Raw genomic sequence first — 27068 nt, forward strand, 5'->3', positions numbered from 1 at the left:
AATCATAACTCACTTTCTTAGAGAACCATATGATCAAAATCCTTCTCAACACAGTGCTTCTAGGCAAATACTTAAAAGCACAACTGGCCCATAAATCAAAATATATTTAATGCTATGGACTAGATAATCTCTTCTAACTCTAAAATTCCAATACCAAGTTTCTGAAGAAGGGAGAAAAACTACTACACAAGTATAAATCAAAAGTTGATAGTCATTATAAAAAGTTCAGTCTAGGGCCTCCCTGGTGGCACAAAGGGTTAAGACGCAACCTATGAAGCTGTCTGCAACCTCTGCAGCACAAGTTCCATCCCCAGCAGGCCAGGGAGCTACCCACGTGGTGCAGCGGACCTCTATTGACTCGCCCACTGCTCCCCTCAGCACTGTACTTCCGTCAATCTGCCTGTTCTGTTCCCCACTCTGTCTCTGGTGAATCCACTCACCGCCCCCGCACCTCTGGCCTGTACCCCAGCTCTTGTATGCATAAATAAATCTTAAAAAAAATAAAAAGTTCAGCCTAATGTCTAAGTCCTTCAAATTGCACCTGATTTAATTCTAATTAAAGATGCTAACTGATAATATACTCTATGCCATTAACATATATAACCTGGAGATATTATTCAGATTTGCTAATTGGTTCTTTTAACAGAAAAGGAGACTTTTACTCAGACTGGTCCTAAAAAATTCACATCCAAAAACAGGGCAACAATATTACACTAGTAAAGAACTAAAACGCAATCACTTGATCATCCCCATAGAGTCTCTCCAGGATCAAGCTTTTTCATCTCACCTAGACCCTCTACCAAGTCACCAGAGCAATTTATTGTAAAACACACATATATTCATTATCACTTCCCTGTTTAAAAATCTCTATTTGATGCTGATAACATAAAACTCAAACTTTTTAGCATTATACTTAGAACTTTCTTATAGCTGTCTCCCTTTATCTTTGCAGCCTCACCTCCCAGAAGGCTCCCTAAATCCTTTCTCTTCCACAATCCTCTGTATTAATACAGAGCATTAAGGTGTTCCCTCTACCCAATCTTTCCTTTTTTCCACCTCTATGACATTCATCATCTAAGCCCCAACTCATCCAAGGGCAGATCTTGCTCTTCTGGCCAACCGTTCTCAGACAGAACTGGTCATGTCCTCTTCTGTCTGAAAGCTATCTGAAACTGTTCACAGTACTGTTTGCCTTGGTGACTCCAAGACCATCAGAATTGCCTGAGGCATGTTTTAAAAATAATTTCTTAGGACCAGAAGAAAGCTACTAAATGAGTATCAGAAAATGAGACACTATATTTTCTACTTTTAAAAAAGTTCCCCTAATTATTCTAATAGTCAAATTTGGGGACTTGTTTGTCTCTTCCAATAGATGCAAAGAAGTGTATTCCTTAAAGAATGTAGAAGTGACCTGTTCCACAACACACTGAAGAAGTATTCTGTTTTTTTTTTTTAATTTCATATCATATCTTTGTTGACTCATATAGTAAAGATGAAGGAATTCCTTTTCCATACTACAATAAAAATTACATTCACTGCATTTCAGCTGCATTTCCATCTTCATTTCTAAATCTTAACATGAAGTGATTGTATCTTGAGTAAACCTATGAACACAAACTACAGGCTCTCACCACATCTGCCACGTCAATTTTATTTCAGTTGAGAAACAAATCCTTAGTCGATTTTGAGGGTGGCAATACGATGCTTTCACATACTTCCTTATAATCGAGTTATATTAGGAAAAGATGCGGGAGAACCCACGTTAAGTGCACTGATGGTGGCTAGCTCTAGTTTCTCATTAACTCTCAGAGAAAAATTCCACGCTTCCTTTCCCACCCCTAGCTCCCAAAGTACACTGAAGCCGTAGAACGGCAGAAAAATGTAACAAGATTACGAATAGCAGCAAGAAAACAAGTTGAACCTTTATTCGGGAATCGCACACTTCGGGTAGTTTGCAAGTTCACCTGGTTACATCTCTAACTTTAGGCCCAACGCCTACCTCCGGCGCACAGACCACAGCTGTGTTTACCGCTCCCGAAACTAAGTCTGAAAACTTGAGATCCCCACTTAGCCCCCAGGAAGTCACGTCCTCACCATGCTTCGACCCTTAGAACACAGTCACGGTTTCCCCCTCCCCACCCCCTCTTCTCTGCTACAGGAAAGGGCACTCTCCCCAACAAGGACGGTGACAGCTCCACGTCTGCAAAACTCGGCTCCGGAGGCGCCGGCGGGGCCGCGGTGGCGGCGGGCGCCAAGGAGGGCGGCCGGGCCGGGACCACCACGCTGGGGACAATGGAGGGAGGAGGAGAGCGGAACAGAGAGAAGGAGGCGGCCACCGTGCTGGGCCCCCCTCCTCGCGACTCAGGGATTCCAAAAGTCTCGGAAAGGCCGGCCGGGTGGCAGGTGGGCCCGGCCGCCGCCCCGCACAGGGCCACGTCGCCCGCCCGGCCGCCGCCGCCCGGCCCGCGAGTAGGCCGGGCCGCGCGGAGCCCCTGGGCGGGGCAGAGGGTCTCGCGCCCGGACCCTGCCGGCGCCCGCCACGGCCCAGCCCCCTCACTACTTGGCGCCCGCGAGGCGAGGGCCGCCGGCCACCTCGGCCCGACAGCGGCCCCTCCGCGCGGCCGGCGGACCCACGCCCCGCCCGCCCCTGGACATGGCCCGAGCCCCGAGTCCCCCACGGGCACCAGCTCTGAGGGCAGAGGGCGCAGCCGCGGCTCTGGGGTCCCGACTCGCGCGCCGCACTCCGCCGCCTCCTGCTCGGACACGCTCATCCGGGCTCTCCATTTCTCCCCAGAACTGCCCCCAGTCGGCCCACGGGTGTTTACCGGGACTCGGGGCGGCGGCGACTCTCCAGTCCCTCGACTAAGATGGCAGCCGCTCCCGAGTTCCGAGCACAGCAACTACGGCGAGTTGGCGGCCAACGCGCAGGCGCCTCCGCTTGGGCGTGAACCGCACTACAAGCCCCAGAAAGCCTTGCGCGCGAGGCGGCCGCCTGGCTTTGGGGCTGAAGAGGACTGAGGAGGGATAAAAAAAAGTCTGAGTTTGTTTGCCACGGGGTGGGAGGCGTTCGTGGATGGCCCCCAGCGGCTCTAGGCTTTTCTTTTTTAAATCCTAACCCTTTCACATGCACACAAACACTGAAACCTCTAAGGTCTGTTGCTGCGGTTCCCAGCGCTGGTGTGCCCGTGAGAGTCAACTGAAGGACTTGCTTATAACTTAAGACTGTTGGGCACCACCCTCAGAATTTCTAATTCAGCAGATCTGGTGTGGGATCTAATAATTTGCATTTCTAACAAACTCTCTGGGGTGCCGCTGGTGGAGGCTCATACTTTGAGAACCATCGTATTACAGCTTAGTCCTTAAAGTACCCTCCGGAGTTAAACTGATTTGGTACAAATCCTCTTCTTAACAGGGTGCTTTGAGGGATGATGAAGATATTGTACACGTAGGCGGTGCCAATGTGGCAGGTGTTCTAAGAGACGATCAATAAATTTCTTTAATCCTCACAACAAACTTGTGAGGAAAGTACCTTCATTATGCTCATTTTACAGATGCATAAGCCAAAGTCACAAATTGGCTGAGAACCCAGATAGTCTGACTTCAGAGTCCACTCTCTTAACTTCCTTCATGGGCTGTTTGTGAGGATAAGCTGTGCAGTAGACTCAAAAATAAACAAAGTGCTTATTAGTAAGTGACCTTTGCTATTATTGTTTAGCCTATTTCCTCCTAATGAAAATAATATTTTATCTTCTGGAAAGTCACTTACACTTTGCAAAGTACTTTCAATTTCTCCATGTCAATGTTTCCTGCAACATGCCTTAGAGAACTTCTTCAAGATACGAAATCCTGGACCCTACCTCGTTCTGATTTTCTAGCGCAGTGAATTTCAAATTTAGTAACTATCAGAATCACCCGGAGCGTCTGTCAACAATAGATTACTGGGCACCAGGTGCGGAGTTTCAATAGGTCTGGGGTGTGACCTCAGAATTTGCATTTTTTACCACAGACCACACATATTTGGAGAATCATTACTGTATGTCAGTGTTTCACAACCTTTTTTTAACCCTCTCTCTGGGCAACATTTTAAGACCTTTTTTTGCCCATTCCCTAATCACTCCCCCATCAATTAGTATCACAAATATATATCTATTTACATACCATATGTGTATCTGTGCTTTTACAATAAAAAGTTTTAAAAATTCCTCTCTATCCCAACCATTGTCCTCTTAGGACAAATGTTTTGGGAAATGTGGGTTTTAAACTAGTGACCCATGTGATTCTTGTCACCAGGCAAGTTTGGAAAACACGGTGTCCCTTTAAGGTACTTAAGCTTTTTTATGACCTTTATATAGGGAAGGAAATGAATCTCAGGGAAATCAGAGGACTAGTTCCGGATCACTCAGCCAGGAATCAGGGATCCAATCAAAGTCCTCTGATTCTAGATTCATGTACGATTTAAAAACTATATAATATTAGGCAAAACTCATCTACAGTGTTTGTAGTCAGGATAGTGGTTACCCTTTGAGGGGAGATAGTACCAAGACAGAGACATAAAAGGGCATCTCAAGGCCACTATAATGCCTGTATTTTGATCTGGGTGCTGTTATACAGGGATGTTCACTTTGAGAAAATTCCTCAAGCTGTATGTAGTACTTGTGATTTGTGTATTTTTCTGTGCTTACATAAGTTTACTTAAAACAAATTGTTCCAAACTGATAGCACTTTCTATCAATACTACACACCAAAAAGTCTCAAACTGTACAGTACAACAGAATCACCAGCAGCACTTATTAAAACTCAGATTGCCAGGTATCTCCCCCAACCCCAGAATTTCTGAGTCAAGAAGTTTTGAAATCAGATCCAAGATTTTGTATTTCTAACAAGATCCCTATGATATTGGTACCCAGGGATCCTGTTTTGAGAACCACGGGACCATACCTTCATAACCTCCTTGCTAATGTCACCAGGGTGGATAAGTTCTGATCTAGGAGGCAGTGCTTAGTAGGAGTTAATAATTTAGGATTCTTCAGTGGTATTTGATTCAAGGATCTAGGTCTGACTGTCAACACTGGCTTCAGGGTCATAGGCAAGTCCCCTGAACCTCAAGTGTCCAAATTTCTAAATGGAACTAGTACAGTCTACTGCTTAGAATGTTGTGAAGATTCTAGAAACCTCAGGATAGTTAATTGGTGCTTCTCCTAGGAAAGTCTGAACTTGTGAGGGCAAAGAATCCCAAACTGACCATTTCCTCATCTCCCATGCTATGTAGTTCTAGCTTGCAGGTTCCCTGCTCCTATAGTCTTGTCCTGGTCAGAATGCAGGACTGGTGGCTGATATAACTTCCAAACTACCTATCCTCCTTCTGCTTGGGTACTCAGGTCAACCTGGGACAGGATCCAGTCCTTCTAGAGCAGGGGCAGGAATCCTGGAGGAGGCCCCCATCAGCAAGAAATCCCATCAGCAAGAAAGGAGGCTCCCAGTTCTCTGGGGAGAGAAGGAGGGAAGAGGCAGGGATGCAGAGCTGGAAGAAGTTGGGAAGAGAAAACCCAGCTGCCCACATGCTGCCTGTCACTTACTGATTTCCCTGCAGAACACTTAGTCACGATGCTATCCCCCTCTTTCCTGGAGTCACTCTGCATTCAACTGCCAGAAGCAGGGGAAGACTTGAAAAGTGGCAAAGCTGTGCATTGTTGGAGAGAGGACACTGGATGGGGCTGCGGGGAGCCTACCATCTGGATCCAAAGAAAACACTTTTAGAGGTCATGCTCTTTTTCCTCATGGGCAAAACGCAGGACACAAGTTCCCTTCCTAGTCACCTCAGTCACTTCCTCATAGGTAGGGTTGTCAGATTTAGGGGGGAAAGAAGAATTTCAGATAAAATGACTAATTTTCAGTATAAATATGTAACAAATATTGCCTGTATCATCCTTAAACTGTTTTTTTTCCCATTATTTACCAAAAATTCAAATTTAACTGGAAATCCTATATCTTATTTGGCAAACCTACTCCCAGGGTTTTAAAAATACATTAAGATATGTGCAGTACCTTAATAGGAAAAATAACAACTAATATTTACTTTTTACATTGTAATTAACAAATAGTATCCTAAAAAAAACAACAAATAGTATCCTGAGTGTTTTACATGCATTATGAATACTCTCAGCAATCTTATCTATAAAATAGGAATAAAAATAAACTATATATGTAGTTTTAGAATATATATATGTGTGTATATATATGTGTGTATGTGTGTATATTTATGTGTATATATGTATATACATATATACACACACATACACACACACACACACATATATATATATATATATATATATACACACACACACAATCATGGGGTGTTGTAAGGATTAAATGAGCTAGTCCATGTGATACACTTAGAAAAGTGTCAGGCAAGCATTCTGTGAAAACTCTTAATAAACAATAGCTATAGTATGTCCCATTATGCATTTGGGGAGACTGAGACTTAGAGAGGCAAGTAACCAGCCAGTGTCCACATATCTAGCAAGTGGCAGAATCAGGATTTGAATTCAGGTCCAAAACATTGGCAATCAATTCAAAATATTTAAAACTCCTGTAAGCGCCACCAACAGGAAAATACAAATAATGATTAATTCATCCATATGATGAAATACTAAAAAACAGTAAGAAAGAACAAGTTACTAACACACAAAATAAAACATAAGTTTCAGGCATGTTGCTATAAAGAAGGAGTTTTATATACAAAAGAATACACTCTGTGTGATTCTATTTTATGATGTTCTACAACAGGTTAAAACACAATCAATGGTAAAAAAAAATCATAATAGTGGCTTCTTCTGGGGTGTTGAAAATGTTCTTTCAATATTGTATTAGAGGTGTGGATTACATGTCTACATGCATTTATCAAAACTATGGACATTATTATAAGTAAATGTAAACTAAAAAAACCAAAAATTGAAATCTAGTTCATAATGACAGGCATGCTAAAGTGCTTAGAGGTAGAGACCTCCCTGGTGGCACAAGGGTTAAACACAGCGCTGTCAAGCTACTGCCAGCCACTACATCACGAGTTCGATCCCTGGCTAGCCAGGGAGCTGACCCACATAGCACAGCAGACCTCTCCTGCCTCACCCACTGCTCCCCTCAGCAGTGTATTTTAATAGATCTGCCTGTTCTGCTCCCCACTCTCTCTGGTGAATCCTCTCTAGTGAGTGGCTTACACCCTATTTCTTGTGTGCATAAATACATAAATGTTTTAAAAAAAATACAGTGTTTAGAGGTAGAGTGAATTCTGCAACTTCTTTGAAATGCACCAAAAAATAAGATGGATGGGTAAAATTGTGGAGGGATAGATGAATGAATAAACATATGACAAAGCAAATACAGTGAACTGTTAACTATTGTAGAATCTAGATGATGGATAGATGGATGTTCACTGCACATTTCTTTCAACTGTTCCATATATTTGAAATTCTTCATAATGAAATGTTGGGGGAATGAGGGGGCCTGTGCACAATCAAAATGCAGTCCATTTTCATCAGGCTTGGTTTGTAACCCTTGACTCACTCACAGACATCTCCGTCTCCTATTAGTCCCTCTCATTTGCTCTACAAACCTGCATTGTTTTATTTCTAAAATCCCTCTCTCACTACCATCCATTCCATTATTCCCCCTAATTGAATTCCTATCCCTTCCCCACTATTTACTTGCTGCTTGACCTGACCTCTCTCAGCTTCTGCTGACATCTGGGAATTGTGATCACATGTCTTTTTTTATCTAAAGGTAACGTTCTGGACTATTTAATCTTGTAAGATTTCCTCCTTCCTCAAGCCATGAGCTTTTCAAGGCCAAATAGCTGGTCTTATCCATCCCTGCATTTCCTTTGGCATATAGTAACACTTCAAGGGTGCTCAGAAAATACTTGAATAAGGGCCTGGTGGCACAGCCGGTTGAGCGCCACACTGTGAAGCTGTCCACAGCCTCTGCAGCTCGGGTTCGATGCGGCTCCCCCCTCCCTCCCGTCTCTGGTGAATGCTCTCACCCTCCCGCGCATCTGGCCTGTACCCCGGTTCTTGTATAAATAAATCAATCTTGGGCCTCCCCGGTGGCGCAGCAGTTGAGCGCTGGGTTGCGAAGCTGCCCGCGGCCTCTGCGGCGCCGGTTCGCTCCCCGGCCACCGAAGGAGGGTCCCGCATGGTGTGCAGACCTCTCCTGCCACCCGCTGCTCCCCTCAGCAGTGTACTTTGGTCCTTCTGCCTGCTCTGCTCCCCGCTGGCTCTGGTGAATTCTCTCACCCTCCCGTGCTTCTGACTGTACCCAGTACATGTATAAACAAACAAAACAAACAAACAAATAAATAAATAAAACATGCCTCTATTTAAAAAAATAAATAAATAAAATAAATAAATAAATAAATAAATCTTTAAAAAAAAAAAAAGAAAATACTTGAATAAGAACTGTTTTGTCAATTGTGAAAGGAGGAGACACAGACACATTTATTGAGTGCCCATTGTATGACCCACTGTATGCCTTTATCCCCCCCGGTAAAGTAGAAGATAATTGTGATTACTTTTCTAGAGGAGGAAACAGGTTCATAAGGATTAGGTGATTTGCTAAAATTCACAGAAAACGCAAGAAACAGGACTGGGAATTAAATCCAGGACTGTCTCTTTTCACTACTTCACAACTAATACTTCTTGAATTGTATAAAGAAGAGATTATGTGCTTCCCTCTATCCTTCAGATTTTCTGTTCTGAATATAAGAGTAGGGAAAAAAATATGAAAATAATTAGCCATAAGGAGCTGTCAGAACACCTTTTTTTTTTTTAAAGATTTATTTATTTATTTATACAAGCACTGGGTGCAGTCAGAAGCATGGGAGGGTGAGAGAATTCACCAGAGCCAGAGTGGGGAGCAGAGCAGGCAGAAGGACCGAGGTACACTACTGAGGGGAGCAGCGGGCAGCAGGAGAGGTCTGCGCACCATGTGGGACCCTCCTCCGGTGGCCGGGGAGCAGCCGGGGATCGAACCGGCGCCACGGAGGCTTTGGGCAGCTTTGCAGCTCAGCGCTCAACCGCTGCGCCACCGGGGAGGCCCTCAGAACACCTTTCTTCCACCCCACCCCTCCCACACAGATTTTGGGAGGACTGAGATCCAGAGGAGCAATTACTGGACTAACGAATTCCCTTAGATAGTAAACAGCATGTCAGAGCTTCTTCTAGTCCTGCTCGTTGTCTTCAGTTTCTGCTTTTCTTGCTCTCAAACCTCTTCCAGGAAATCCCACTGGCCCATCTCCACAGATTGAATATCAGAATCATGTCTTGCCTGTAGTTCTCACTGGCTATGTAGGTTCTAAATCCAGAATCTTCATCTCTTGAAGAAAAAAAAAAAAAAGACAGGTCTGCAAATTCCTCAGGCCAAGATAGAATCAAGCAACAAGCATTCAGGTCACCTTATGCAATCTGGGAAGCCATCATCAGACCAGAAATACTCCTGGGAATCTTATAACTTAGTCTGATTCATGTAAATTTTTCCTAAGGTAGCAAAGGGTGTAATTAGAAATACAGGGCTGTTTTCTGTCCTTGAAGACCTTCTAAACTTACTGGAAGTAAGAGTAGGTGCTATGAGAGCAAGCTGTCCAGTCACCTGCAGGCTGTTTCCTCATATGTGAAACAGAAGAAATAGTAGTACCTAATCCTTTACTGTTATTGGAAGGATAAAATGAGAGAGCCTTTACACTGTACAGGACTATGATGCATTCAATTAAAGTCGTGCTTGAGTGTTCAGATGCAATAACTCTGTCCCAGGGACATTAGAGAACTTGTCTGAGTTCATCTAGTAACATGTAGAATGAGGATTCAAATTTGGTCACCCTGAGAAAATCTAAATAGACATTTCCTCAAAGAAGACTACAGATGATCAACATGAATATGAAAAATATTCATCATCTCTCATCATCAGGGAAATGCAAATCAAAACCACAGTGAGATACCACCTCACACCTAGATGAATGGCTCACATCAAAATGGCCAGAAACAGCAAGTGTTGACAAAGCACACAGAAAAAGGAACCCCTGTACACTGTTGGTGGGAATCTAAACTGGTCCAGCCCCTATAGGAAACAGTGTGAAGTTTTTTCAAAATAATAAAAATAGAATTACCATATGATCCAACAATTCTACTCCTAAGTACCTATGCAAAGAATACAAAAACAGTAATTCAAAGAAGTATATGCACTCCTACATTCATTGCAGCACTATTTACAGAAGCCAAATTTGGGAACAACCTAAGTGTACAATGATAGATGCAAGGATAAAGAATATACAGTATAGACACACAATGAGGTATTACTCAGCTATCTAAAAAAAGATGAAACCTTGCTGTCTGCAACAATACAGATGGAACTAGAGGGGATTATGCTAAGCTAAATAAATTGGAAGGAAAAAAAATAGTACATGATTTCATTCATATGTGGAATGTAAGTAAAGCAAAGGAATGAACAAAGCACAACCAAATCAAACCTCGGGAATGAGTGCAAAAGAGAGGCTACCAAATGATCAATGATGTAAAAAAATATATTGAAAAATAAAAATAAATTTTAAAAAGTGAGGCTACCAAAGGGGGAGGTGGAAGAGGTGGGAGCAAAGAATGGAGGAGGCCCAGTGAACTATAAGGACTGATTGGTGCTTTGGTGGGGGGCATGATGAAGTAACATGCATTTGAAGGTGTGAATCCATACCCCTAAAACATATAGTATTATAAAACAATGCTATCTCATTATGTATCTACAAAAATTGTTCAGCCTGACTCTAAACCCTCAATCCTAACTTTTAAACTAACATCTATCTGTCCAGGGGTTGTGCATTGATGGATGTACACAAGTTGATTTTAGGTGATGCCATAAATGGTCTTTTAAAAAAAACACCACTGGGCCTCCCTGGTGGCGCAAGGAGTTAAGGTGCAACCTAAGAAGCTATCGGCAGCCGCTGCAGGACAAGTTCAATCCCCAGACTGGGTGCTACCCATATGGCACAGCAGACCTCTCCTGTCTTGCCTGCTGCTCCCCTCAGCAGTGTATTTCAGTCAGTCTGCCTGTTCTGTTCCCTACTCTGTCTCTGGTGAATCCTCTCGCCCCCCACACCTCTGGCCTGTGCCCCAGCTCTTGTATGCATGAATAGATGAATCTTTAAAAAAAAAAAAATCACCACCTTCCATTATGAAAAATTTCAAAGATATACAAAAGAAGAGGAAATAGTATAATTTCCAGCTTCAAGTATCAACTCATTAACAATACCTTTACCCACTGCCTCTTCTGATGGCTTATATTAAAGCAAATCCCAGATATTATATCATTTCCTCTGTGATGTCTATTTTGGTAGAGTCATGCTAATTTTCATCTGAGTGACTGTATGTCTTAGTAATGGATACTGAAACAAGATGTAGCTATTACACTGAAATGGTCATTTCCCAGGTACTATTTAGGATATGGCTACAATGGGATTTCAGCAAATTGAAACTGAGATTCCATGTTTTCATTATCAGACTTGTCAAGAGCAAAAAGTTTGATGTCTCAGTTGTGTTAGCAAGGGTGTGTTAACTGCTGATTGGTGTGGTGCCAACTATGTGGTGGAAAGACAATTTGGCCACATCTATTGAAATTATAAATACAAATCAGGATACCCATAGTGACAAAATATGGTCATACTTGGCCCTGGGGAAACCTTGGTATCTTCTCTTTCCTAGACCTCAGAAGATGCACCTTTCCCCTGAAGTCCTGCTGTTCTTTCCTGGCTTTCCAGCTGCTTTGAGAGAGCAGAAAGCCTGGCATTCTCAGTTTGCAGAGGGTGAGAGAAAACCACCTGAACAAACCAAGTTCTCCAATTAAAGTCCACAGATCTTCCAGATTTCCCAAGAAGATCCTCTGATTTGTCCTATACTCTACTGAAGGCATTGGTGATGGACAATTTGCAGTAGGCTTCTCCTCCCTGTTGTTTTGAAAGGCATTGATTAGTAAGGAGTTCATATATGTTTAGCAATTACCCATTGAAATTTTATTCAAACACAGAATTTACTGTAAAACAAACTGTTCTTTATTATTTTAGTAAAAATCATAAACTTAAGGTCAGAATATCCACATGTAAAAAGAATAACTTATACTACTATTGTACACCAAACACAAAAAATAACTTAAAAAATTGATCAGGAGGCGCAAGAGGTTGAGATGCAACCTATGAAGCTATTTGCAGCCTCTGCAGCACGAGTTCGATCCCCAGCTGGCCAGGGAGTAACCCACATGGCGCAACAGAGCTCTTCTGACTCACCCACTATTCCCCTCAGCAATGTACTTCGGTCAATCTGCATGTTCTGTTCCCCACTCTGTCTCTGGTGAATCCTCTCACACACATCCCACCTCTGGCCTGCACTCCAGCTCTTGTATGCATAAATAAATAAATCTTAAAAAAAGAAATTGAACAGGAACCAAAAATATCAAACTATAAGACTAGAAGATGATAGTGGAAAAAAAATCTTTAACATCTTGGGTTAGACAACGATTTGTTATATATTATACAAAAAGCATTATACATAAAAGAAAATTTTAATAAACCAGGCCATCAACACTCACTATCTTGGGCTTCCAAAGACACCATTAATGAAGTGTCCAATTTCAAATGGTTAATTTTATGTGTTGTGTGAATTTAACTTAAAAAAAAAAGTCGTAAATAAAATGAAAGATAAGTCAAAGAGTGGGTGAAAATATTTGCAAAAAATATATGATAGGGGCCTCCCTGGTGGCACAAGGGGTTAAAATGCAGCACTATGAACCTATCCACAGCCACTGCAGTATGAGTTCGATCCCCAGCCAGGGAACTGACCCACATGGTTCAGCAGACCCCTCCTGACTCGCCCCCTGCTCCCCTCAGCAGTGTATTTCAGTCAATCCACCTGTTCTGTTCCCCACTCTGTTGTTGGTGAATCCTCTCACCCCCACATCTCTGGCCCAGTTCTTGTATGCATAAATAAACAAATCTTTTTTTAAAAAATGGAAGAGAAAGAATATAGTTTAAAAGTTTTCTCCATAAAACAGCTGGTTACCCATTCCATCATGGGTAAATGCCCAGCCACATAGGGTTGGCCCAAAGCAGGGCCACTGAGGCCCAAAAACTTGCCACAAGTCTAATGTACCTTCTGGTGGGGAGCCATAGGAAAGGGGCAGTAGGGGCCAGGCAAGTCTGGAAGGAAAACAGCAAATTCAAAATACAAATCAAGATAAAGGCTGCCATTGTCAGCCTCCCCACGGGTCTTTCACCCATGTCTGTCTCTTTCAAGTGGCTCCTTCCATATCCTACAAGTCCAAGTCCAAGGCTGAGAACAAGCATGGTTTCTTGTTCACATGTCTCTCTGCTCCATGTGCCTCCTCCAAGACTTTTTTTTTTAAAGATTTATTTATTTATTTATACAAGCACTGGGTATAGTTAGAAGCGCAGGAGGGTGAGAGAATTCACCAGAGTCAGAGGGGGGAGCAGAGCAGGCAAAAGAACCGAAGCACACTGCTGAGGGGAGCAGCAGGCGGCAGGAGAGGTCTGCGCGCCATGTGGGACCCTCCTCCCGTAGCCGGGGAACAGCCAGGGATCGAACCGGTGCAGCAGAGGCTGCAGGCAGCGTCACAACCCAGCGCTCAACCGCTGCGCCACCAGGGAGGCCCCTCCAAGACTTCTTGATCTCTTGCTTCTTTCTTCTTTTCTCCCAGTCTTTTCTAGCTTCACCTCCCTGGCCAGCTTCACCTCCCTTAAGGTGGGGTAGAGAACCTGGAGTCTTCCCTTTCCCTAGGGATTACCCTCTTACAGCGCCTTCCAGGCATTGCCCAGTACAGTGACTGTGGAAGGAGCTTCCTAGGAGGATCTGAGTGGGCTCATGTCACAAGCCCAGAGCTATCAGTCACCAGGCTGCATCACAATCCTGCTACTGTCATAAATGATCAGGCCACTCAGATCCTTTGACAACCTCAGGATACAGAGTCTATATCCCAGTACTGGTGCTTATTTGCTGTGTGACTTTACATTTTTAAAATTTATTTATGCACAAAAGAACTGGGGTGTAGGCCAGAGGTGTGTGTGTGAGAGAGAGGATTCACCAAGACAGAGTGGGGAGCAGAAACAGGCAGATCTACTGAAATACACTGCTGAGGGAAGCAGCAGGAGAGACAGGAGAGGTCTGCTGCAACATGTGGGTCAGCTCCCTGGCCAGGGATCAAACTCATGCAATAGTGGCTGTATAGCTTGATAGAGCTGTCACCAGGGAGGCCCCCTGCCATGTGACTTTAAACAAGACATCTAACTTCTCTGAAACTCAGTTTCCTCAGTTAAAAACAAGGAAATTATGTTTTTAAAAATACATGGGGGGGACAGAAGGGGAAAGAACAAAGAGGGAAGGAAGCATAATAAATGGTATGGTGGTAGAATATGGGTGAGTTAGTGGTGGGTATAATGTGGTGGTAAAACCTGATGGGGGTACCCCAGTACTATCTCAGTTAAAAATAAATAATTTTTTAATACAGGTCAAGGGGGAAGGGGGAAAGATGAAAATTGGGTGGGAGAGAGCATAATGGAGTATGGTGGAGGACTATGGGTGTTTTGGTGACCATACCTGAGAGAAGAAATTCTATACTGTTACAATATTAACAAGGATGTAAAACACATTTCATTTAAAAAATAAATAATAAATATACATATAGATGAAGTGGAGTAATACACAAAGAAAAGGAAACAACCCAAATCTTCTCAACAGGAAAATAAATAGTATACATATATATTATATGAGAGACATATGCTATTCATATATAGTAAAGCACCCACCATTGTGATCAATTGCATGCCCCATCCTTTCCTGGGTAATTCCCAACTCAGAATGAATTCCATCCTCTGTCTGCCTTCTCTGACAGCCATGATGAAAGCCACTGGACAAAACCATACATCTTAACTTTGTTTTATTTTATTTTTAAAGATTGATTTATTTATGCATAAAAGAAATGGGGTACAGGCCAGAGGTGCTGGGGGTGAGAGGATTCACCAGAGGCAGAGTGGGGAGCAGAACAGGCAGATGTACTGAAATACACTGCTGAGGGGAACAGCAGGGGAGTCAGGAAAGGTCTGCTACTCCATGTGGGTCATCTCCCTGGCGGGGGATCGAACTCATGCTGCAGTGTCTGCGCCATCAAGGAAGCCCCTAAAAGGATATTTTAAAGGCTACAAATGAACAGTCAGACTCTGAAAAAGTCTGGCACACAGAAACTCTGTCCCTATGAACTTGGGATGCACCACCTGTCAGTACATGTATGTGTTCACCAACTCAGAAACTCCTCAGAACCCATTTTGGGTCTTTTATGGGGCTTATTCATTTAGTTAATGGTGCTTGATCATTAACTCAAATCTCCAGTTCCTCTCCCTTCCCTGAGGATGGAGGTTGGGGCTGAAAGTTTTAAGCTTCTAATTATGAGTTGGTCTTGTGATCAGCCCCCATCCTGAAACTATCCAGGAGCCTACCTAGAGTCAACCCATTAGAATAAAAGACACTACCACCCAGGAAATTCCAAGGGATTTAGGAGCTCTGTGTTAGGGACAGGGTCAAAGATCACATATCAGAACAAAAGATGCTCTTAGTACTCTAATCACTTAGGAAGTTCTAAGGGTTTTGGGAGTTCTGAGACAGAAACCAAGAGCAGAAGCCAATATATGTTTTTTCTATTATTTCACATGAACATACAGAATAGTTCCCAAAGAGTATGTTTTTGTTATTATTACTACTAGTATTATTACAAACATGTATCATGTTTGGGTTCTTAGCTGTCACAAATTCAGACCCTCTGAGTAATGAAAAACTTCCCTATGAGTCCCAGCTGAGGATCCCAAATTCTTCCTTTCCTTCCTACCAATTATTCTACTAACATCTAAATGCTGCTATTTCAGGATCTATTTTCTTCTCCTTCTCAGTGATATTGTTTATTCTGTTATATAAGTATTTCTGTGAAAAAGGGAGGAGCATTGCAGAACAATGAACAGGGACCATTTTTCTTAGCCTCACTTTCATGCAGCCATCTTGGATTATAAGTTCCAGTATGTCATGAACTGGACTTTTTTAGCTGGGAGTTCCTGGGAACTAGGGGTGGAGCTGAGCAGCCCCTCTATAACACAGAAGGCAGGTGGGTCTGTTTCTCTTGCTTCTGTGGCCTGATTTGCACTCTGGTACTGCTGGAAAGGAGATGTGGAGGAGACACAAGGAGAGACATGTAAAGATAGTTGGAAGAGGCACTTGGAAGAGACACATGGATAACAGACACATGGGAGGCTGCTCTCAGTCCTTGGCCAGAGACAATGGCAGTCATTGTCCTGACTTCACAGTGGAATATTTGGAACATTTTGAATTCTGAATCTCTTTAACAGTCCTAACTGTCTGGCACCAACCTAACCCCTTCCTTGTTGTTCCCCTACCACAAGGTAACTTAGATTTGTGGCAAGCATTCACACCCCAGTGGTCATTCTTCAGGCCAAACCTGTTTGGCTAGGTATTTGCCCACTAGGGGATGGGTAATTATTATTTTTTTTTGGAGGGGGGGGGGTTGTCATCAGGAAACTATTTTCAGGGATATCCGTTCACCTCTCTCTATGCACACTAATTCTGTTAAAATTCTTTCACATTCAGAGCATTCTTTGCGTTTGTGCAAGCAAATGGCTAGACTCCTTCTAAAGAATGCACTCCGTAGGGCCTCCCCGGTGGCGCAGCGGTTGAGCGCTGGGTTGCGAAGCTGCCCGCGGCCTCTGCGGCGCCGGTTCGATCCCCGGCTGCTCCCCGGCCACCAGAGGAGGGTCCCACATGGCGCGCAGACCTCTCCTGCCGCCCGCTGCTCCCCTCAGCAGTGTACTTCGGTCCTTCTGCCTGCTCTGCTCCCCGCTCTGGCTCTGGTGAATTCTCTCACCCTCCCGCGCTTCTGACTGTACCCAGTGCATGTATAAACAAAACAAACAAACAAACCAGCAAACAAATAAATAAAGCATGCCTCTATAAAAAAAAAAAAAAAAAAAAAAAAAAAAAAAAACATGAAAAAAAAAAAGAATGCACTCCGTAGCAGTTTGGAGTACCTCGGTGCTTGCCGATCATGTACTAACAATTCTCATGGCTTAAAATGAGTAAGAACAATAGGGTGAAATTTCTTTTTTTTTTTTAAAGGTTTATTTATTTATGCATACAAGAACTAGAGTACAGGCCAGATGTGCTGGAGGGTGAGAGGATTCACCAGAGACAGAGCAGGGAACAGAACAGGCAGACTGACTGAAATAGCTGCTGAGGGGAGCAGGGGGCGAGACAGGAGAGGTCTGCCACGCCATGTGGGAGAGACAGGTGAGGTCTGCCTTCCCAGCCGGCCAGGATCCAACCTCCAGCTTCACAGCACTGCACTCAACCACCTGCGCCACCAGGGAGGCCCCAATAGAGTGAAATTTCAACACAGAACTTTGAGTCTACATACTAAAGGGATATATTCTGAAGACCAAAACTTCATCTGGTATTTTTATTATTACAATTAATAGTGGCAGGCCTCTCTGGTGGCATAGGGGGTTAAGACGCAACCTATGAAGATATCCTCAGCCTCTGCAGCATGAGTTCAATCCCCGGCCAGGGAGCTACACACATGGATTCTGGTTCAAAAAAAAGTTATAAAATGGGTAATTGGGGCCTCCCCTGGTGGCGCAGGTGGTTGAGCGCAGCGCTGCGAAGCTGTCCGCAGCCTCTGCAGTGACGGTTCGATCCCGGCCAGCCAGCAAGGGTCCCATATGGCGAGGCTGACCTCTTCTGTTGCGCCCGCTGCAGTGTATTTTGTCAGTCTGTCTGTTCTGTTCCCTGCTCTGTCTCTGGTGGATCCTCTCGCTCTCCCTTGCATCTAGCCTGTGCCCCGGTTCTTGTATAAATAAATAAATAAATCTTTAAAAAAAAATAGGTGAATGAAAAAAATGGGTAATTGATAACATCTGATAGACTAGGAATTAGGTATCAAGAGCATTTTCTTATGTGTGATGATACAGTCATGAAGGAAAATATCCTTTTAGGATATGGATGTTGACATATGTAGGGCTGAGGTGTCATTATGCCTATTTTCAAAATGTTTAGCAAAAACCAAACAAACAAAAAGGACACATACTCAGGCACAAACATGCCATTGTGTAGGCAAAGCAAATATGGCAAAATGTTAACTGTCTCCCTGATGGCGCAAATAAATCTTTAAAAAAATTTTTAAATAATGTTTACTGTTGTTACATCTGGATATTGAGTATTTGGGTGGTTATTGTACTATTCTCTCAGCTTTTCTATATATTTTGTGAACATTTTAAAAATTAATATTTAGTTTTAATATTTATTTATTTATTCATACAAGAACTGGGGTGTAGGCCAGAGGTGTGAGGGGTGAGAAGATTCACTAAAGACAAAGTGGGGAGCAGAACAGGCACAACTACTGAAATACATTGCTGAGGGGAGCGGTGGGTGAGACAGGAGAGGTCTGCTGTACCATGTGGGTTAGTTTCCTGGAGGGGGATCGAACTCCCGCTGCAGTGGCTGTAGATTGCTTCATGGTGCTGAGATTTACCCCTTGTGCCACCAGGGAGGACCCTTTATATTTATTTTTAAAGTTAAAAATAAAAATAAGAATTATAATCCCTGTGCCTGTGACTCCAAATTTTATTTCTATTGCTCAGACCCTCCTTTGAGCCTGAAAGGGCATACACTGAAAATGTTCACAATAGTTATATTTGGGTTGTGTGATTGGGCAATCTTTTTATTCTGTCTACTTTTCTACATTTTTCCAGATTTCAATGAATATATATTACTCTCTGGTTTAAATTAAAAACAAAACAAACAACCCACAGTACCCAAAACCTCAACACAAGGAAATCTATGCACTTTAAGATTAGATGATACACTACAAAGCCAACAGATCTATGGGGTTTGTGTGAAATAATGGGGTTTCTTTTAAGCTGTTAACAGTATTCTAAGACTTTGCTGCATCTTAGAATCACTTGGGGGAACTGTTAAAAACAGCAGTATTAAGGTGTAACTGACATTCAATAAACTGTTCATATTAAAATGTGCAATTTGATAATTTTTTTAAAAAAGATTTGTTTATTTATGTATACAAGACCTGGGGTATAGGCCAGAGGTGGGGGTTGGGTGAGAGGGTTCACCAAAGACAGAGTGGGGAACAGAACAGGCAGCAGGTGAGACAAGAGAGTTCTGCTGCACCATGTTGGTAGCTCCCTGGCAGGCCGGGGATCGAACTGGTGCTGCAGAGGCTGAGGATAGCTTCACAGTGCTGTGCTTAACCCCTTACACCACCAGGGAGGCCCAATTTGCTAAGTTTTGACAAATGCAAAAGTCAAAGAAACCAGACCTCCTATCACACCCCCAGTGTTTCCTCATGTCCCTTTGCTATGATCCCTTCCTTCTGCCCCTACATAGACAACACTGATCTTTCTAATCACTAATTCAGATTAGGATTGTATATAAATAGAGTCATATAGTACACAATCTTTTGTGTCTGCTTTCTTTCACTCAGCATAATTACTCTGAGACTCATCTAACTGTAGCACATACCAATAGTTCATTTGTCTTTATAGATGAGCAGTCTACTGTGTATGGCTGCATCACCATTTATTATCCATGCACCAACTGATGGACCCTAGAATTGTTTCCAGCTTTTGGAACATATGCTTATTAGAATAAAGTTGCTAGAAACACTCATGTACAAATCTTTGTATGGATATAGGATTTCATTTGTCTTAGGCAAATGTCTAGAAGTAGAATTTTTATATCATTCTATTAACATTTTAAGAAATTGCTAAGTTATTTTTCCAAGGTGGTTGTATCATTTTACATTCCTAACCAGCAGTATATAAGAACTACAGATCCTCCAACATCTGGTATAGTCACTCATTAATTTAGCCATTCTAACAGGTGTAGAGTGGTTTCTAATTGTGGTTTTAGGTTGCATTTCCCTAGTGATTTTGTTGAGCATCTTTTCATGTGCTTTTTTTGTCTTCTATATATATTCTTTCATGAAGTTTCTATTTAAACTGCTCATTATTGGGTGGTTTGTCCTTTTAAGGAGTCTTGAGAGTTATTTATACAATTTGATACCTTATTTTTTGTGTTTTACAAATCTATTCTACCAGTCCATGACTTGTCTTCATTCTTCTCATGATATTTGTTGAAAATAAGTTTTGTTTTTTTTTTTTTTATACAAGCACTGGGTATAGTCAGAAGCGAGGGAGGGTGAGCGAATTCACCAGAGCCAGAGCGGGGAGCAGAGCAGGCAGATGACGAAATACACTGCTGAGGGGAGCAGCAGAAGCAGCAGGAGAGGTCTGCGCGCCATGTGGGGCCCTCGCCAGTGGCTGGGAACTGAACTGGTGCTGCAGAGGCTGTGGGCAGGTTCGCAGGCCAGCGCTCAACTACTGCGCAACCAGGGGAGGCCCGAAAATAAATTTTTTAATTTGATGAAATCGAATGGGTTAATTTGCTCTTTTATGAATTATGTTTTGGTATAGTTTATAGGAAAACTGCCTAATCCAATATTATAAAGGTCTCTCTTGGTTTTTTTTTTTTTTTTTTTTTTTTGAGATTTATAGTTTTCAGCTTTACATTTAGGCCTATAATTCATTTTGAGTAAAATTTTTATATGGTGCAAGATATAGATCAAAATTCTTATAATTTCTCTTTTACATACAGATAACTAGTTGTTCACCAGCAGGCGTAGAAGAAACTACCCTTTGCCCACTTAATTGCCTTAAAATCTTTGTCAAAAATCAGCAACCAGGGCCTCCGTAGTGGTGCAAGGGGTTAAGGCGCAACCTATGAAGTTATTCGCAACCACTGAAGCGCGAGTTGGATCCCCAGCCACGGAGCTACCTACATGGCACAGCAGACCTCTCCTGGCTTGCCCGCTGCACTCCTCAGCAATGTATTTCAATCAATCTGCCTGTTCTGTTCCCCACTCTGTCTCTGGTGAATCCTCTCACCGCCTGCACCTCTGGCCTGTACCCAGTTTTTGTATGCATAAATAAATTAAAAAAAAAATCAGCATCCATATATGTGTGGCTCTGTTTCTCAACTATTTTGTTCCATTAATCTATTTCTCCACCTTTTTGCCAAGATGATACCATACAAAGACAGTGCTCAAAGTGCCAAAGAGTTCTAAGGGACAGTGCACAATTGGAAGACCACTCAGGCTCAGGGTCCAGCAACAACAGGGCTTATTTAACAAACAGAAATTGAGAAAAGGAAAGAGTTTTTGAGACCACAAGTGGCCAGCTGTCTCACCCCAGCTAGTGTCTACAAGTGTCCAGAAGTCTCAAAGGCTGTTCATGGAAGATGAGGTGACACTGTAGTAGCCCACAGCAGCTGTCTGAAGCCTGGACTGGACACCAAACCAGAAAGTGATATACTCAGCAGCACCAGGAGGTGATGCCAGAGAACTAGAGGCATTTTGAGGTGCTAGATCAAGCCCAGTGGTGCACCTTGCAAGTGATGTCAGAGGCAAGGCTGGAGGCAGGTACAGTGGCCAAGTCTCTGCAAAGGTCTATGGAAGTGTGAAAGTCTAGAAGTCTACAAGATATACAAGGGTCTACAAGAGTCAAAGGTCTATGAAGGTGAATCCCACAGAGGTCTATTGGCCCATGTGTCTCTCTCATCAGAGGCTGGGAGCAAAATCCCTCTCGGAAGGTGGTGAATGCTTCCTCTTCCAAGGCCAGCTACTGACTTCTCTGTTTCATTTTGGGTATTTTTTATTGCTCTATCTTCAACTTCATTCATATTTTCTTCTGTAATATCTAATCTATAGGAAATCTCATTTTTATCTCACTCATTGCAAGAAATTTAACTTCTTTTTTGTATATCTCTGCTAAACATGTATAATACATTTATAGTGGTTGTTTTAATGTCCTTGTTTGCTAATTCTAACATCTATGTCAGTTCTGGATCAATTCATTTTTCTCCTCACTATTTCCAAATTTTCATGAATGGTAAATTTTTCTGTTGGATGCCAGACACTGTCAATTTTACCTGCTGTATACCAGATAATTTGTAATTTTATAAGTATCCTTGAAATTGTTCTGGGATGCAGTTATTTGGAAATAGGTTGATACTTTTGCATCTTGCTTTTAAGATTAGGCATGATCAAAGTAGTGCTTAGTCTAGTACTATGTTTTCTCTGCTACTGAGGCAATATCTTTCTGTGAAATCCACTGAATGCCAAATTCATGATGCTTTCCAGTCTAGCTAAGAACAGGCACGATTCCTGGCCTTTCAGAACAATGAGTGCTGTTAGGCCTCCCTGGTGGTGCAGGATGTTGAGCGCAGCGCTATGACACTGTCCGCAGCCTCTGCAGTGCAGGTTTGAGCCCAACCATCTGCGAAGATACCCACATGGCACAGCAGACCTCTCCTGCCTCGCCCACTGCTCCCCTCAGCAGTGTATTTCAGTCAGTCTGCCTGTTCTGTTCCCTGCTCTGTCTCTGGTGAATCCTCTCAACCTCCCACATATCTGGCCTGTACCCCAGTTCTTGTATGCATGAATAAATCTTTAAAAAAAAAAAACAACAGTGAGTGCTGTTACCTCTAATCTTCTTGGGTAGTTCTTTCCCCTTTCTCAGATAATTTCTTCACATGCATAGGCTACTGAATACTCAGCTGAATACATGAGTAGATCTCCAGAGTTTTCTAACTCTCTCCTCTCTGGCTCTCTTTCCTAAGAACTCTAACATTTTTTGGTCTCCTGAGACCCTCAGCTCCATATCACCAATTCAGATCTCCGCTGGGCTCTACCTGGGTTCTCCCTACCTGCATCATGGCCTGAAAATTCTCTCTCAAGACAGAAGTTTTGAAAGCTTATTTGTTTCCAATTTCTCAGGAGTGACTGCCCTTCATTAACGGCTGTACAGTGTCTTGAAAACAATTGTTTCATTCATGTGAGTAAGGCAGGGAGCTTTTAAAAGCCACAATGTCCAAGCCACACCCTCGATAATTAAATTCAAATTACTGGAGGTAGGGATCCAGGCATCAATATTGACCCCTCAGTCTGATTCAAATGCCCATCCAAATTTAAGAATCAGTCTTCTATGCTGTGAATTTATTATTTTGGTGATTTATCAATAATTTAGAGGGGTATTGGCCATAGTAAGAAGGTTCTTGGGCACATTTTCAAATTGTAGCAGAGCCTCTGATTGAAGAGATTAATATCCTTAAAGTTCCCTGATTAAAAAGTAAGCCCTGTCTCAAGGCCAGGGCAGGGCAGAATCAGTGTATGAGAATCCTCTCCCCTGTGCTCCAGCTGTGGGGAGCAGTCTAATGAGCAGAGCAGGGAGCTGAGCAGCACCTGACTGGGGCATTTATAGCTTATCATTTCCACTCAAAAAATCATCAGTACCTCACTGTCTTGCTTCATTTTCTTCCCCCAACAGCCCTAAGACAAAATTCACTCTGTTTGGCAGATAGAGAAATGGGGCTCAAGAGGTTGAATGACTTGACAAAGGGCAAATAGCAGAAGAGTTAAAATTTAAACTCAGGTCTCAGAGATGGATTAAGGAGCAAAGCAGTACTTAGCTGGATGACTGCCAGGGGTAAGGAACAATCCCTGGAAAATGCTGAGATGAAGTGAATTCTGTTGGTTGCTCCTCTTAGCAGTTGAGCAAGAAATTACTCCATAAGTTCTAGGGGTGGAGGTGGTAGAGACTGAGACCTGCAAATGGAATGGTCAAAGAGCAATAAATAGGCCCTCTGAGGGAGGAGGGAGGAGGGAGATTGAGGCTCCCTGTGGGACTTGGGAGAGGTATACAGGTGTATAGTTGGAGCTGAATCGCAAGGAAAATAAAGAAGAAACTGGGTGTTGCTACTTCATCTTCCTTCCTGACCCTTCCTCACACGATACTTAACCTTTGTTCTCAATTAATGAAGAATATATATATATAATAATTCAGCAATCTAATTCACATCTACTTATGTTTCCTATAAGCCAGACCCTTTCCAGGCATCATTGCAGTGAATCTTCCCTATGATTCTACAAAACAAGAGCTATCATCATTTTTATTTAAAACACTTAGGGGCCTCCCTGGTGGCGCAGGGGCTAAAGACAGCACTATCAAGCTATCACCAGCCACTGCAGCACAAATTCAATTCCCAGCCTGCCAGGAAGCAACCCACATGGCACAGCAGACCTCTCCTCCCTCACCCGCTGCTCCCCTCAGCAGTGTGTTTCAGTAGATATGCCTTTTCTGCTCCCCACTCTCTCTGGTGAATCCTCTCACCCACCGCACCTCTGGCTTGTATCCCAGTTCTTATATGCATATATAAGTAAATCTTTAAAATAAATAAATAAAACATTTATTTGCTCATTCATTCATGCATTCCTCTGGGCACTTTCTTCCTTTGATATTTTACCAGCTCTCAGGTGCCAAGGCTCTTGCTCTCCCCAAGATACCTTAGCCCTTCTGTGGTGAGAATGGCCTCTGCGTTCCTGGGGTGGCACTGCTCAGCCCCTACTCAGACCCTCCCTGGGAAATGCTGACATGAAGCAAATTTTGGCGGGCTTCCCCTGGCTCAGGTGCCCAGAGACCAGATGGGATGGAGCTGGGTAGGGACAGAGGCATTAGGTCATGAGGAAGCAATTGGCGGGGTGGGGGGATAATCCTCAGCACATTGACAGGACAGCTAGTGCGGTCACAAGGATACTGATGCACCCCCAAATTAGAGGAGGGAGCAGGAGAGGCAGAGGAGGCCAGCATGTATGCCCCACTTGACTGATGCACGTTGAGAAGTACCAGACTCGTGCATAAATGGCAGGATGCGTGGGATACATGCAGACTAGGCCCCAGCTGACTATTCCAATTTGCATCCAGCTGTAGTGGAATTCAAAAACAAGAGAGCCTCCCGAGTCACCCTCAGACATAGTCTTTATGTTCTTGAGGCCCCAGGATATAGCAAATTCCATAGGCTGTACAAATTTTGTCCCGAGAACATTTGGCACAAGAACGCCAAGAACCAAGAACACCAAGAACAGGGGCAGGGGCTTGTCTGAGGTTTCACCTGTCAGGATTTGAGTTCCCATCCTGCAGCCCAGCAAGTAAGGTTGAGAGGGTCCACATCTGAGGGCAGACAGGGAGCACACTCAGAAAACATGATGCAGGATTGCAGCTCCATCAGAGCAATGTCACCTCCAATGGGATGGCACACTTCATATGTAGGGTGTGGGATCACCCGATGCACCTCAAACTACTGAGTATGACTACATGTGACTCAAGGCCCACCAGGACAACAGACATGTCAAATGTCGTGGTGTCCACATGCCTGCTGAAGCAGTGGGTTGCTACAGGATGCAGTATGCATGGATGATGGACCTACTGCAGATGTGGAAGCCCAAGTAGTGCACGCTTGCCCACCAAGGCATGTTGGTGCCCCCTGTGGTCTTCCCCTGCAAGCCATGCTGGTCACAGTCCATAGAACCTTTGACAGGGGAGCAGGACAGGAGGAGCAGGAGGAGGTCAGCGTGCAGGCAGGCTGACAGGGCCATGAACAGGGAGCCATCATCTTCATTTTAAAGGTGAGGAAAGGTTGGGCCTCCCCTGGCGGCACAGCGGTTGAGCGCTGGGCTGCGAATCTGCCCGCAGCCTCTACAGAGCTGGTTCGATCCCCAGCTGCCGGTGAGGGTCCCATATGGCGCGACAGACCTCTCCTGCCGCGCCCGCTGCTCCCCTCAGCAGTGTATTTCATCAGACAGCCTGCTCTGTTCCCCGCTCTGGCTATGGGGAATTCTCTCACCCTCCCGCGCTTCTGATTGTACCCAGTGCTTGTATAAATAAATAAATAAATAAATCTTTAAAAAAATAAATAAATAAAGGTGAGGAAAGGGAGGCAAAGAATGACCATATTCATTATGGCTGCATAACAAATGGCCCCAAAACTTAACAGCTTAATAAATAATAAATAAACATTTATTAGCTCACACATTTTATGTGGCTCAGGAGTTTATGAACAAATTAATTGGGTGATTTGGGTCTGGAACATCTCATGAGGTTCTGGCCAAGACATTAACCACATTGCAACCAAAATTGACTAGGGCTGGCAAATCCAATGACAAGGTAGACTGGGTAAACAACTGACAAGTCCATTGGTAGTTGCCAAGGGATCTCAGTTACTTGCCATGTGGATCTCTTCTGTGGGTTGCTTGAGTGCTGTCACAAGATGGCAGATCTGACTTCCCCCAGAGCAAATGATCTAAGAGAATAAAGTGGAAACTGAAATGTCTTATCTAACCTCATCTCAGAAGTCACACTGTCATTTCTGCAGTATCTTAGTGGTGGTCAATCCTAATCATTGTAGGAGGAAACTGGCTATAGGAGAGTATGAATAGCAGCAAGTGAGAATCACTGAGGGCTATCCTGGAGACTACCTACCACAGTGACAAAGTAATTTATCCAAGCTAAGGGGTTAGAGGTGGGCTTTGAACCCAGGTAAGTTACTATGTCACAGTTAATATTGACTCAAAAGAGTGGGAACAGGCTGGTGTCCACAGGTCTCCTATGACCTATAGGTCATCACACTTGAAGGCCTGTTTCTGTTTCCAGTGATCAGGTGAGTCAGACTCTTCATTTAATGTGTCAGACACTGTCAAAGCAACATAACTTGAACATGTTTATAAAAGATTGCACAAATCATCACTTGACAGTGGACTTGGTGAGTCAAAGGAAAACGATTCTGGTTCCAGCTTTGCTACTGACTCACTGTGTGACCAAGGACAAGTTCCAGCCCTTTTTGAGGACTTTGTTTTTCTATCTGTACAATGGTGCATTTTGATTTCCTGGGCCTGAGGCCCTCTGGCTGAGAGATTCTGGGATCCCATGCACAGAGTTGTTCACCTGGAATGATGAGTAGTTCCCTCTCCAATTTCCCTGGATCTCTCACACCTTTGCCCAAGTGAAGTGGACCCCTCAGGTGCAAGGGTCATTTTTATGGACCCAGGCCAGGGCAGGCCAGGCT

The 27068-nt window shown here is 43.4% G+C and overlaps 1 protein-coding gene across 1 annotated transcript in view; it reads right to left on the reverse strand.

Moving 5' to 3' along the window:
- ITCH (itchy E3 ubiquitin protein ligase) overlaps positions 1-2910 on the reverse strand; it is a 108918-nt gene extending 106008 nt beyond the window's left edge. The window contains exon 1 of the mRNA XM_037496600.2: positions 2826-2910. The gene's annotated coding sequence lies outside the window, so the exon portion shown is untranslated. The remainder of the gene's footprint in view (positions 1-2825) is intronic.
- Positions 2911-27068: the final 24158 nt, after the last annotated feature.

Source organism: Talpa occidentalis, unplaced genomic scaffold (genome assembly GCF_014898055.3).
Source record: "Talpa occidentalis isolate TD23 unplaced genomic scaffold, MPIMG_talOcc4v2.1 talOcc4.10, whole genome shotgun sequence".
Lineage (NCBI taxonomy): Eukaryota > Metazoa > Chordata > Mammalia > Eulipotyphla > Talpidae > Talpa > Talpa occidentalis.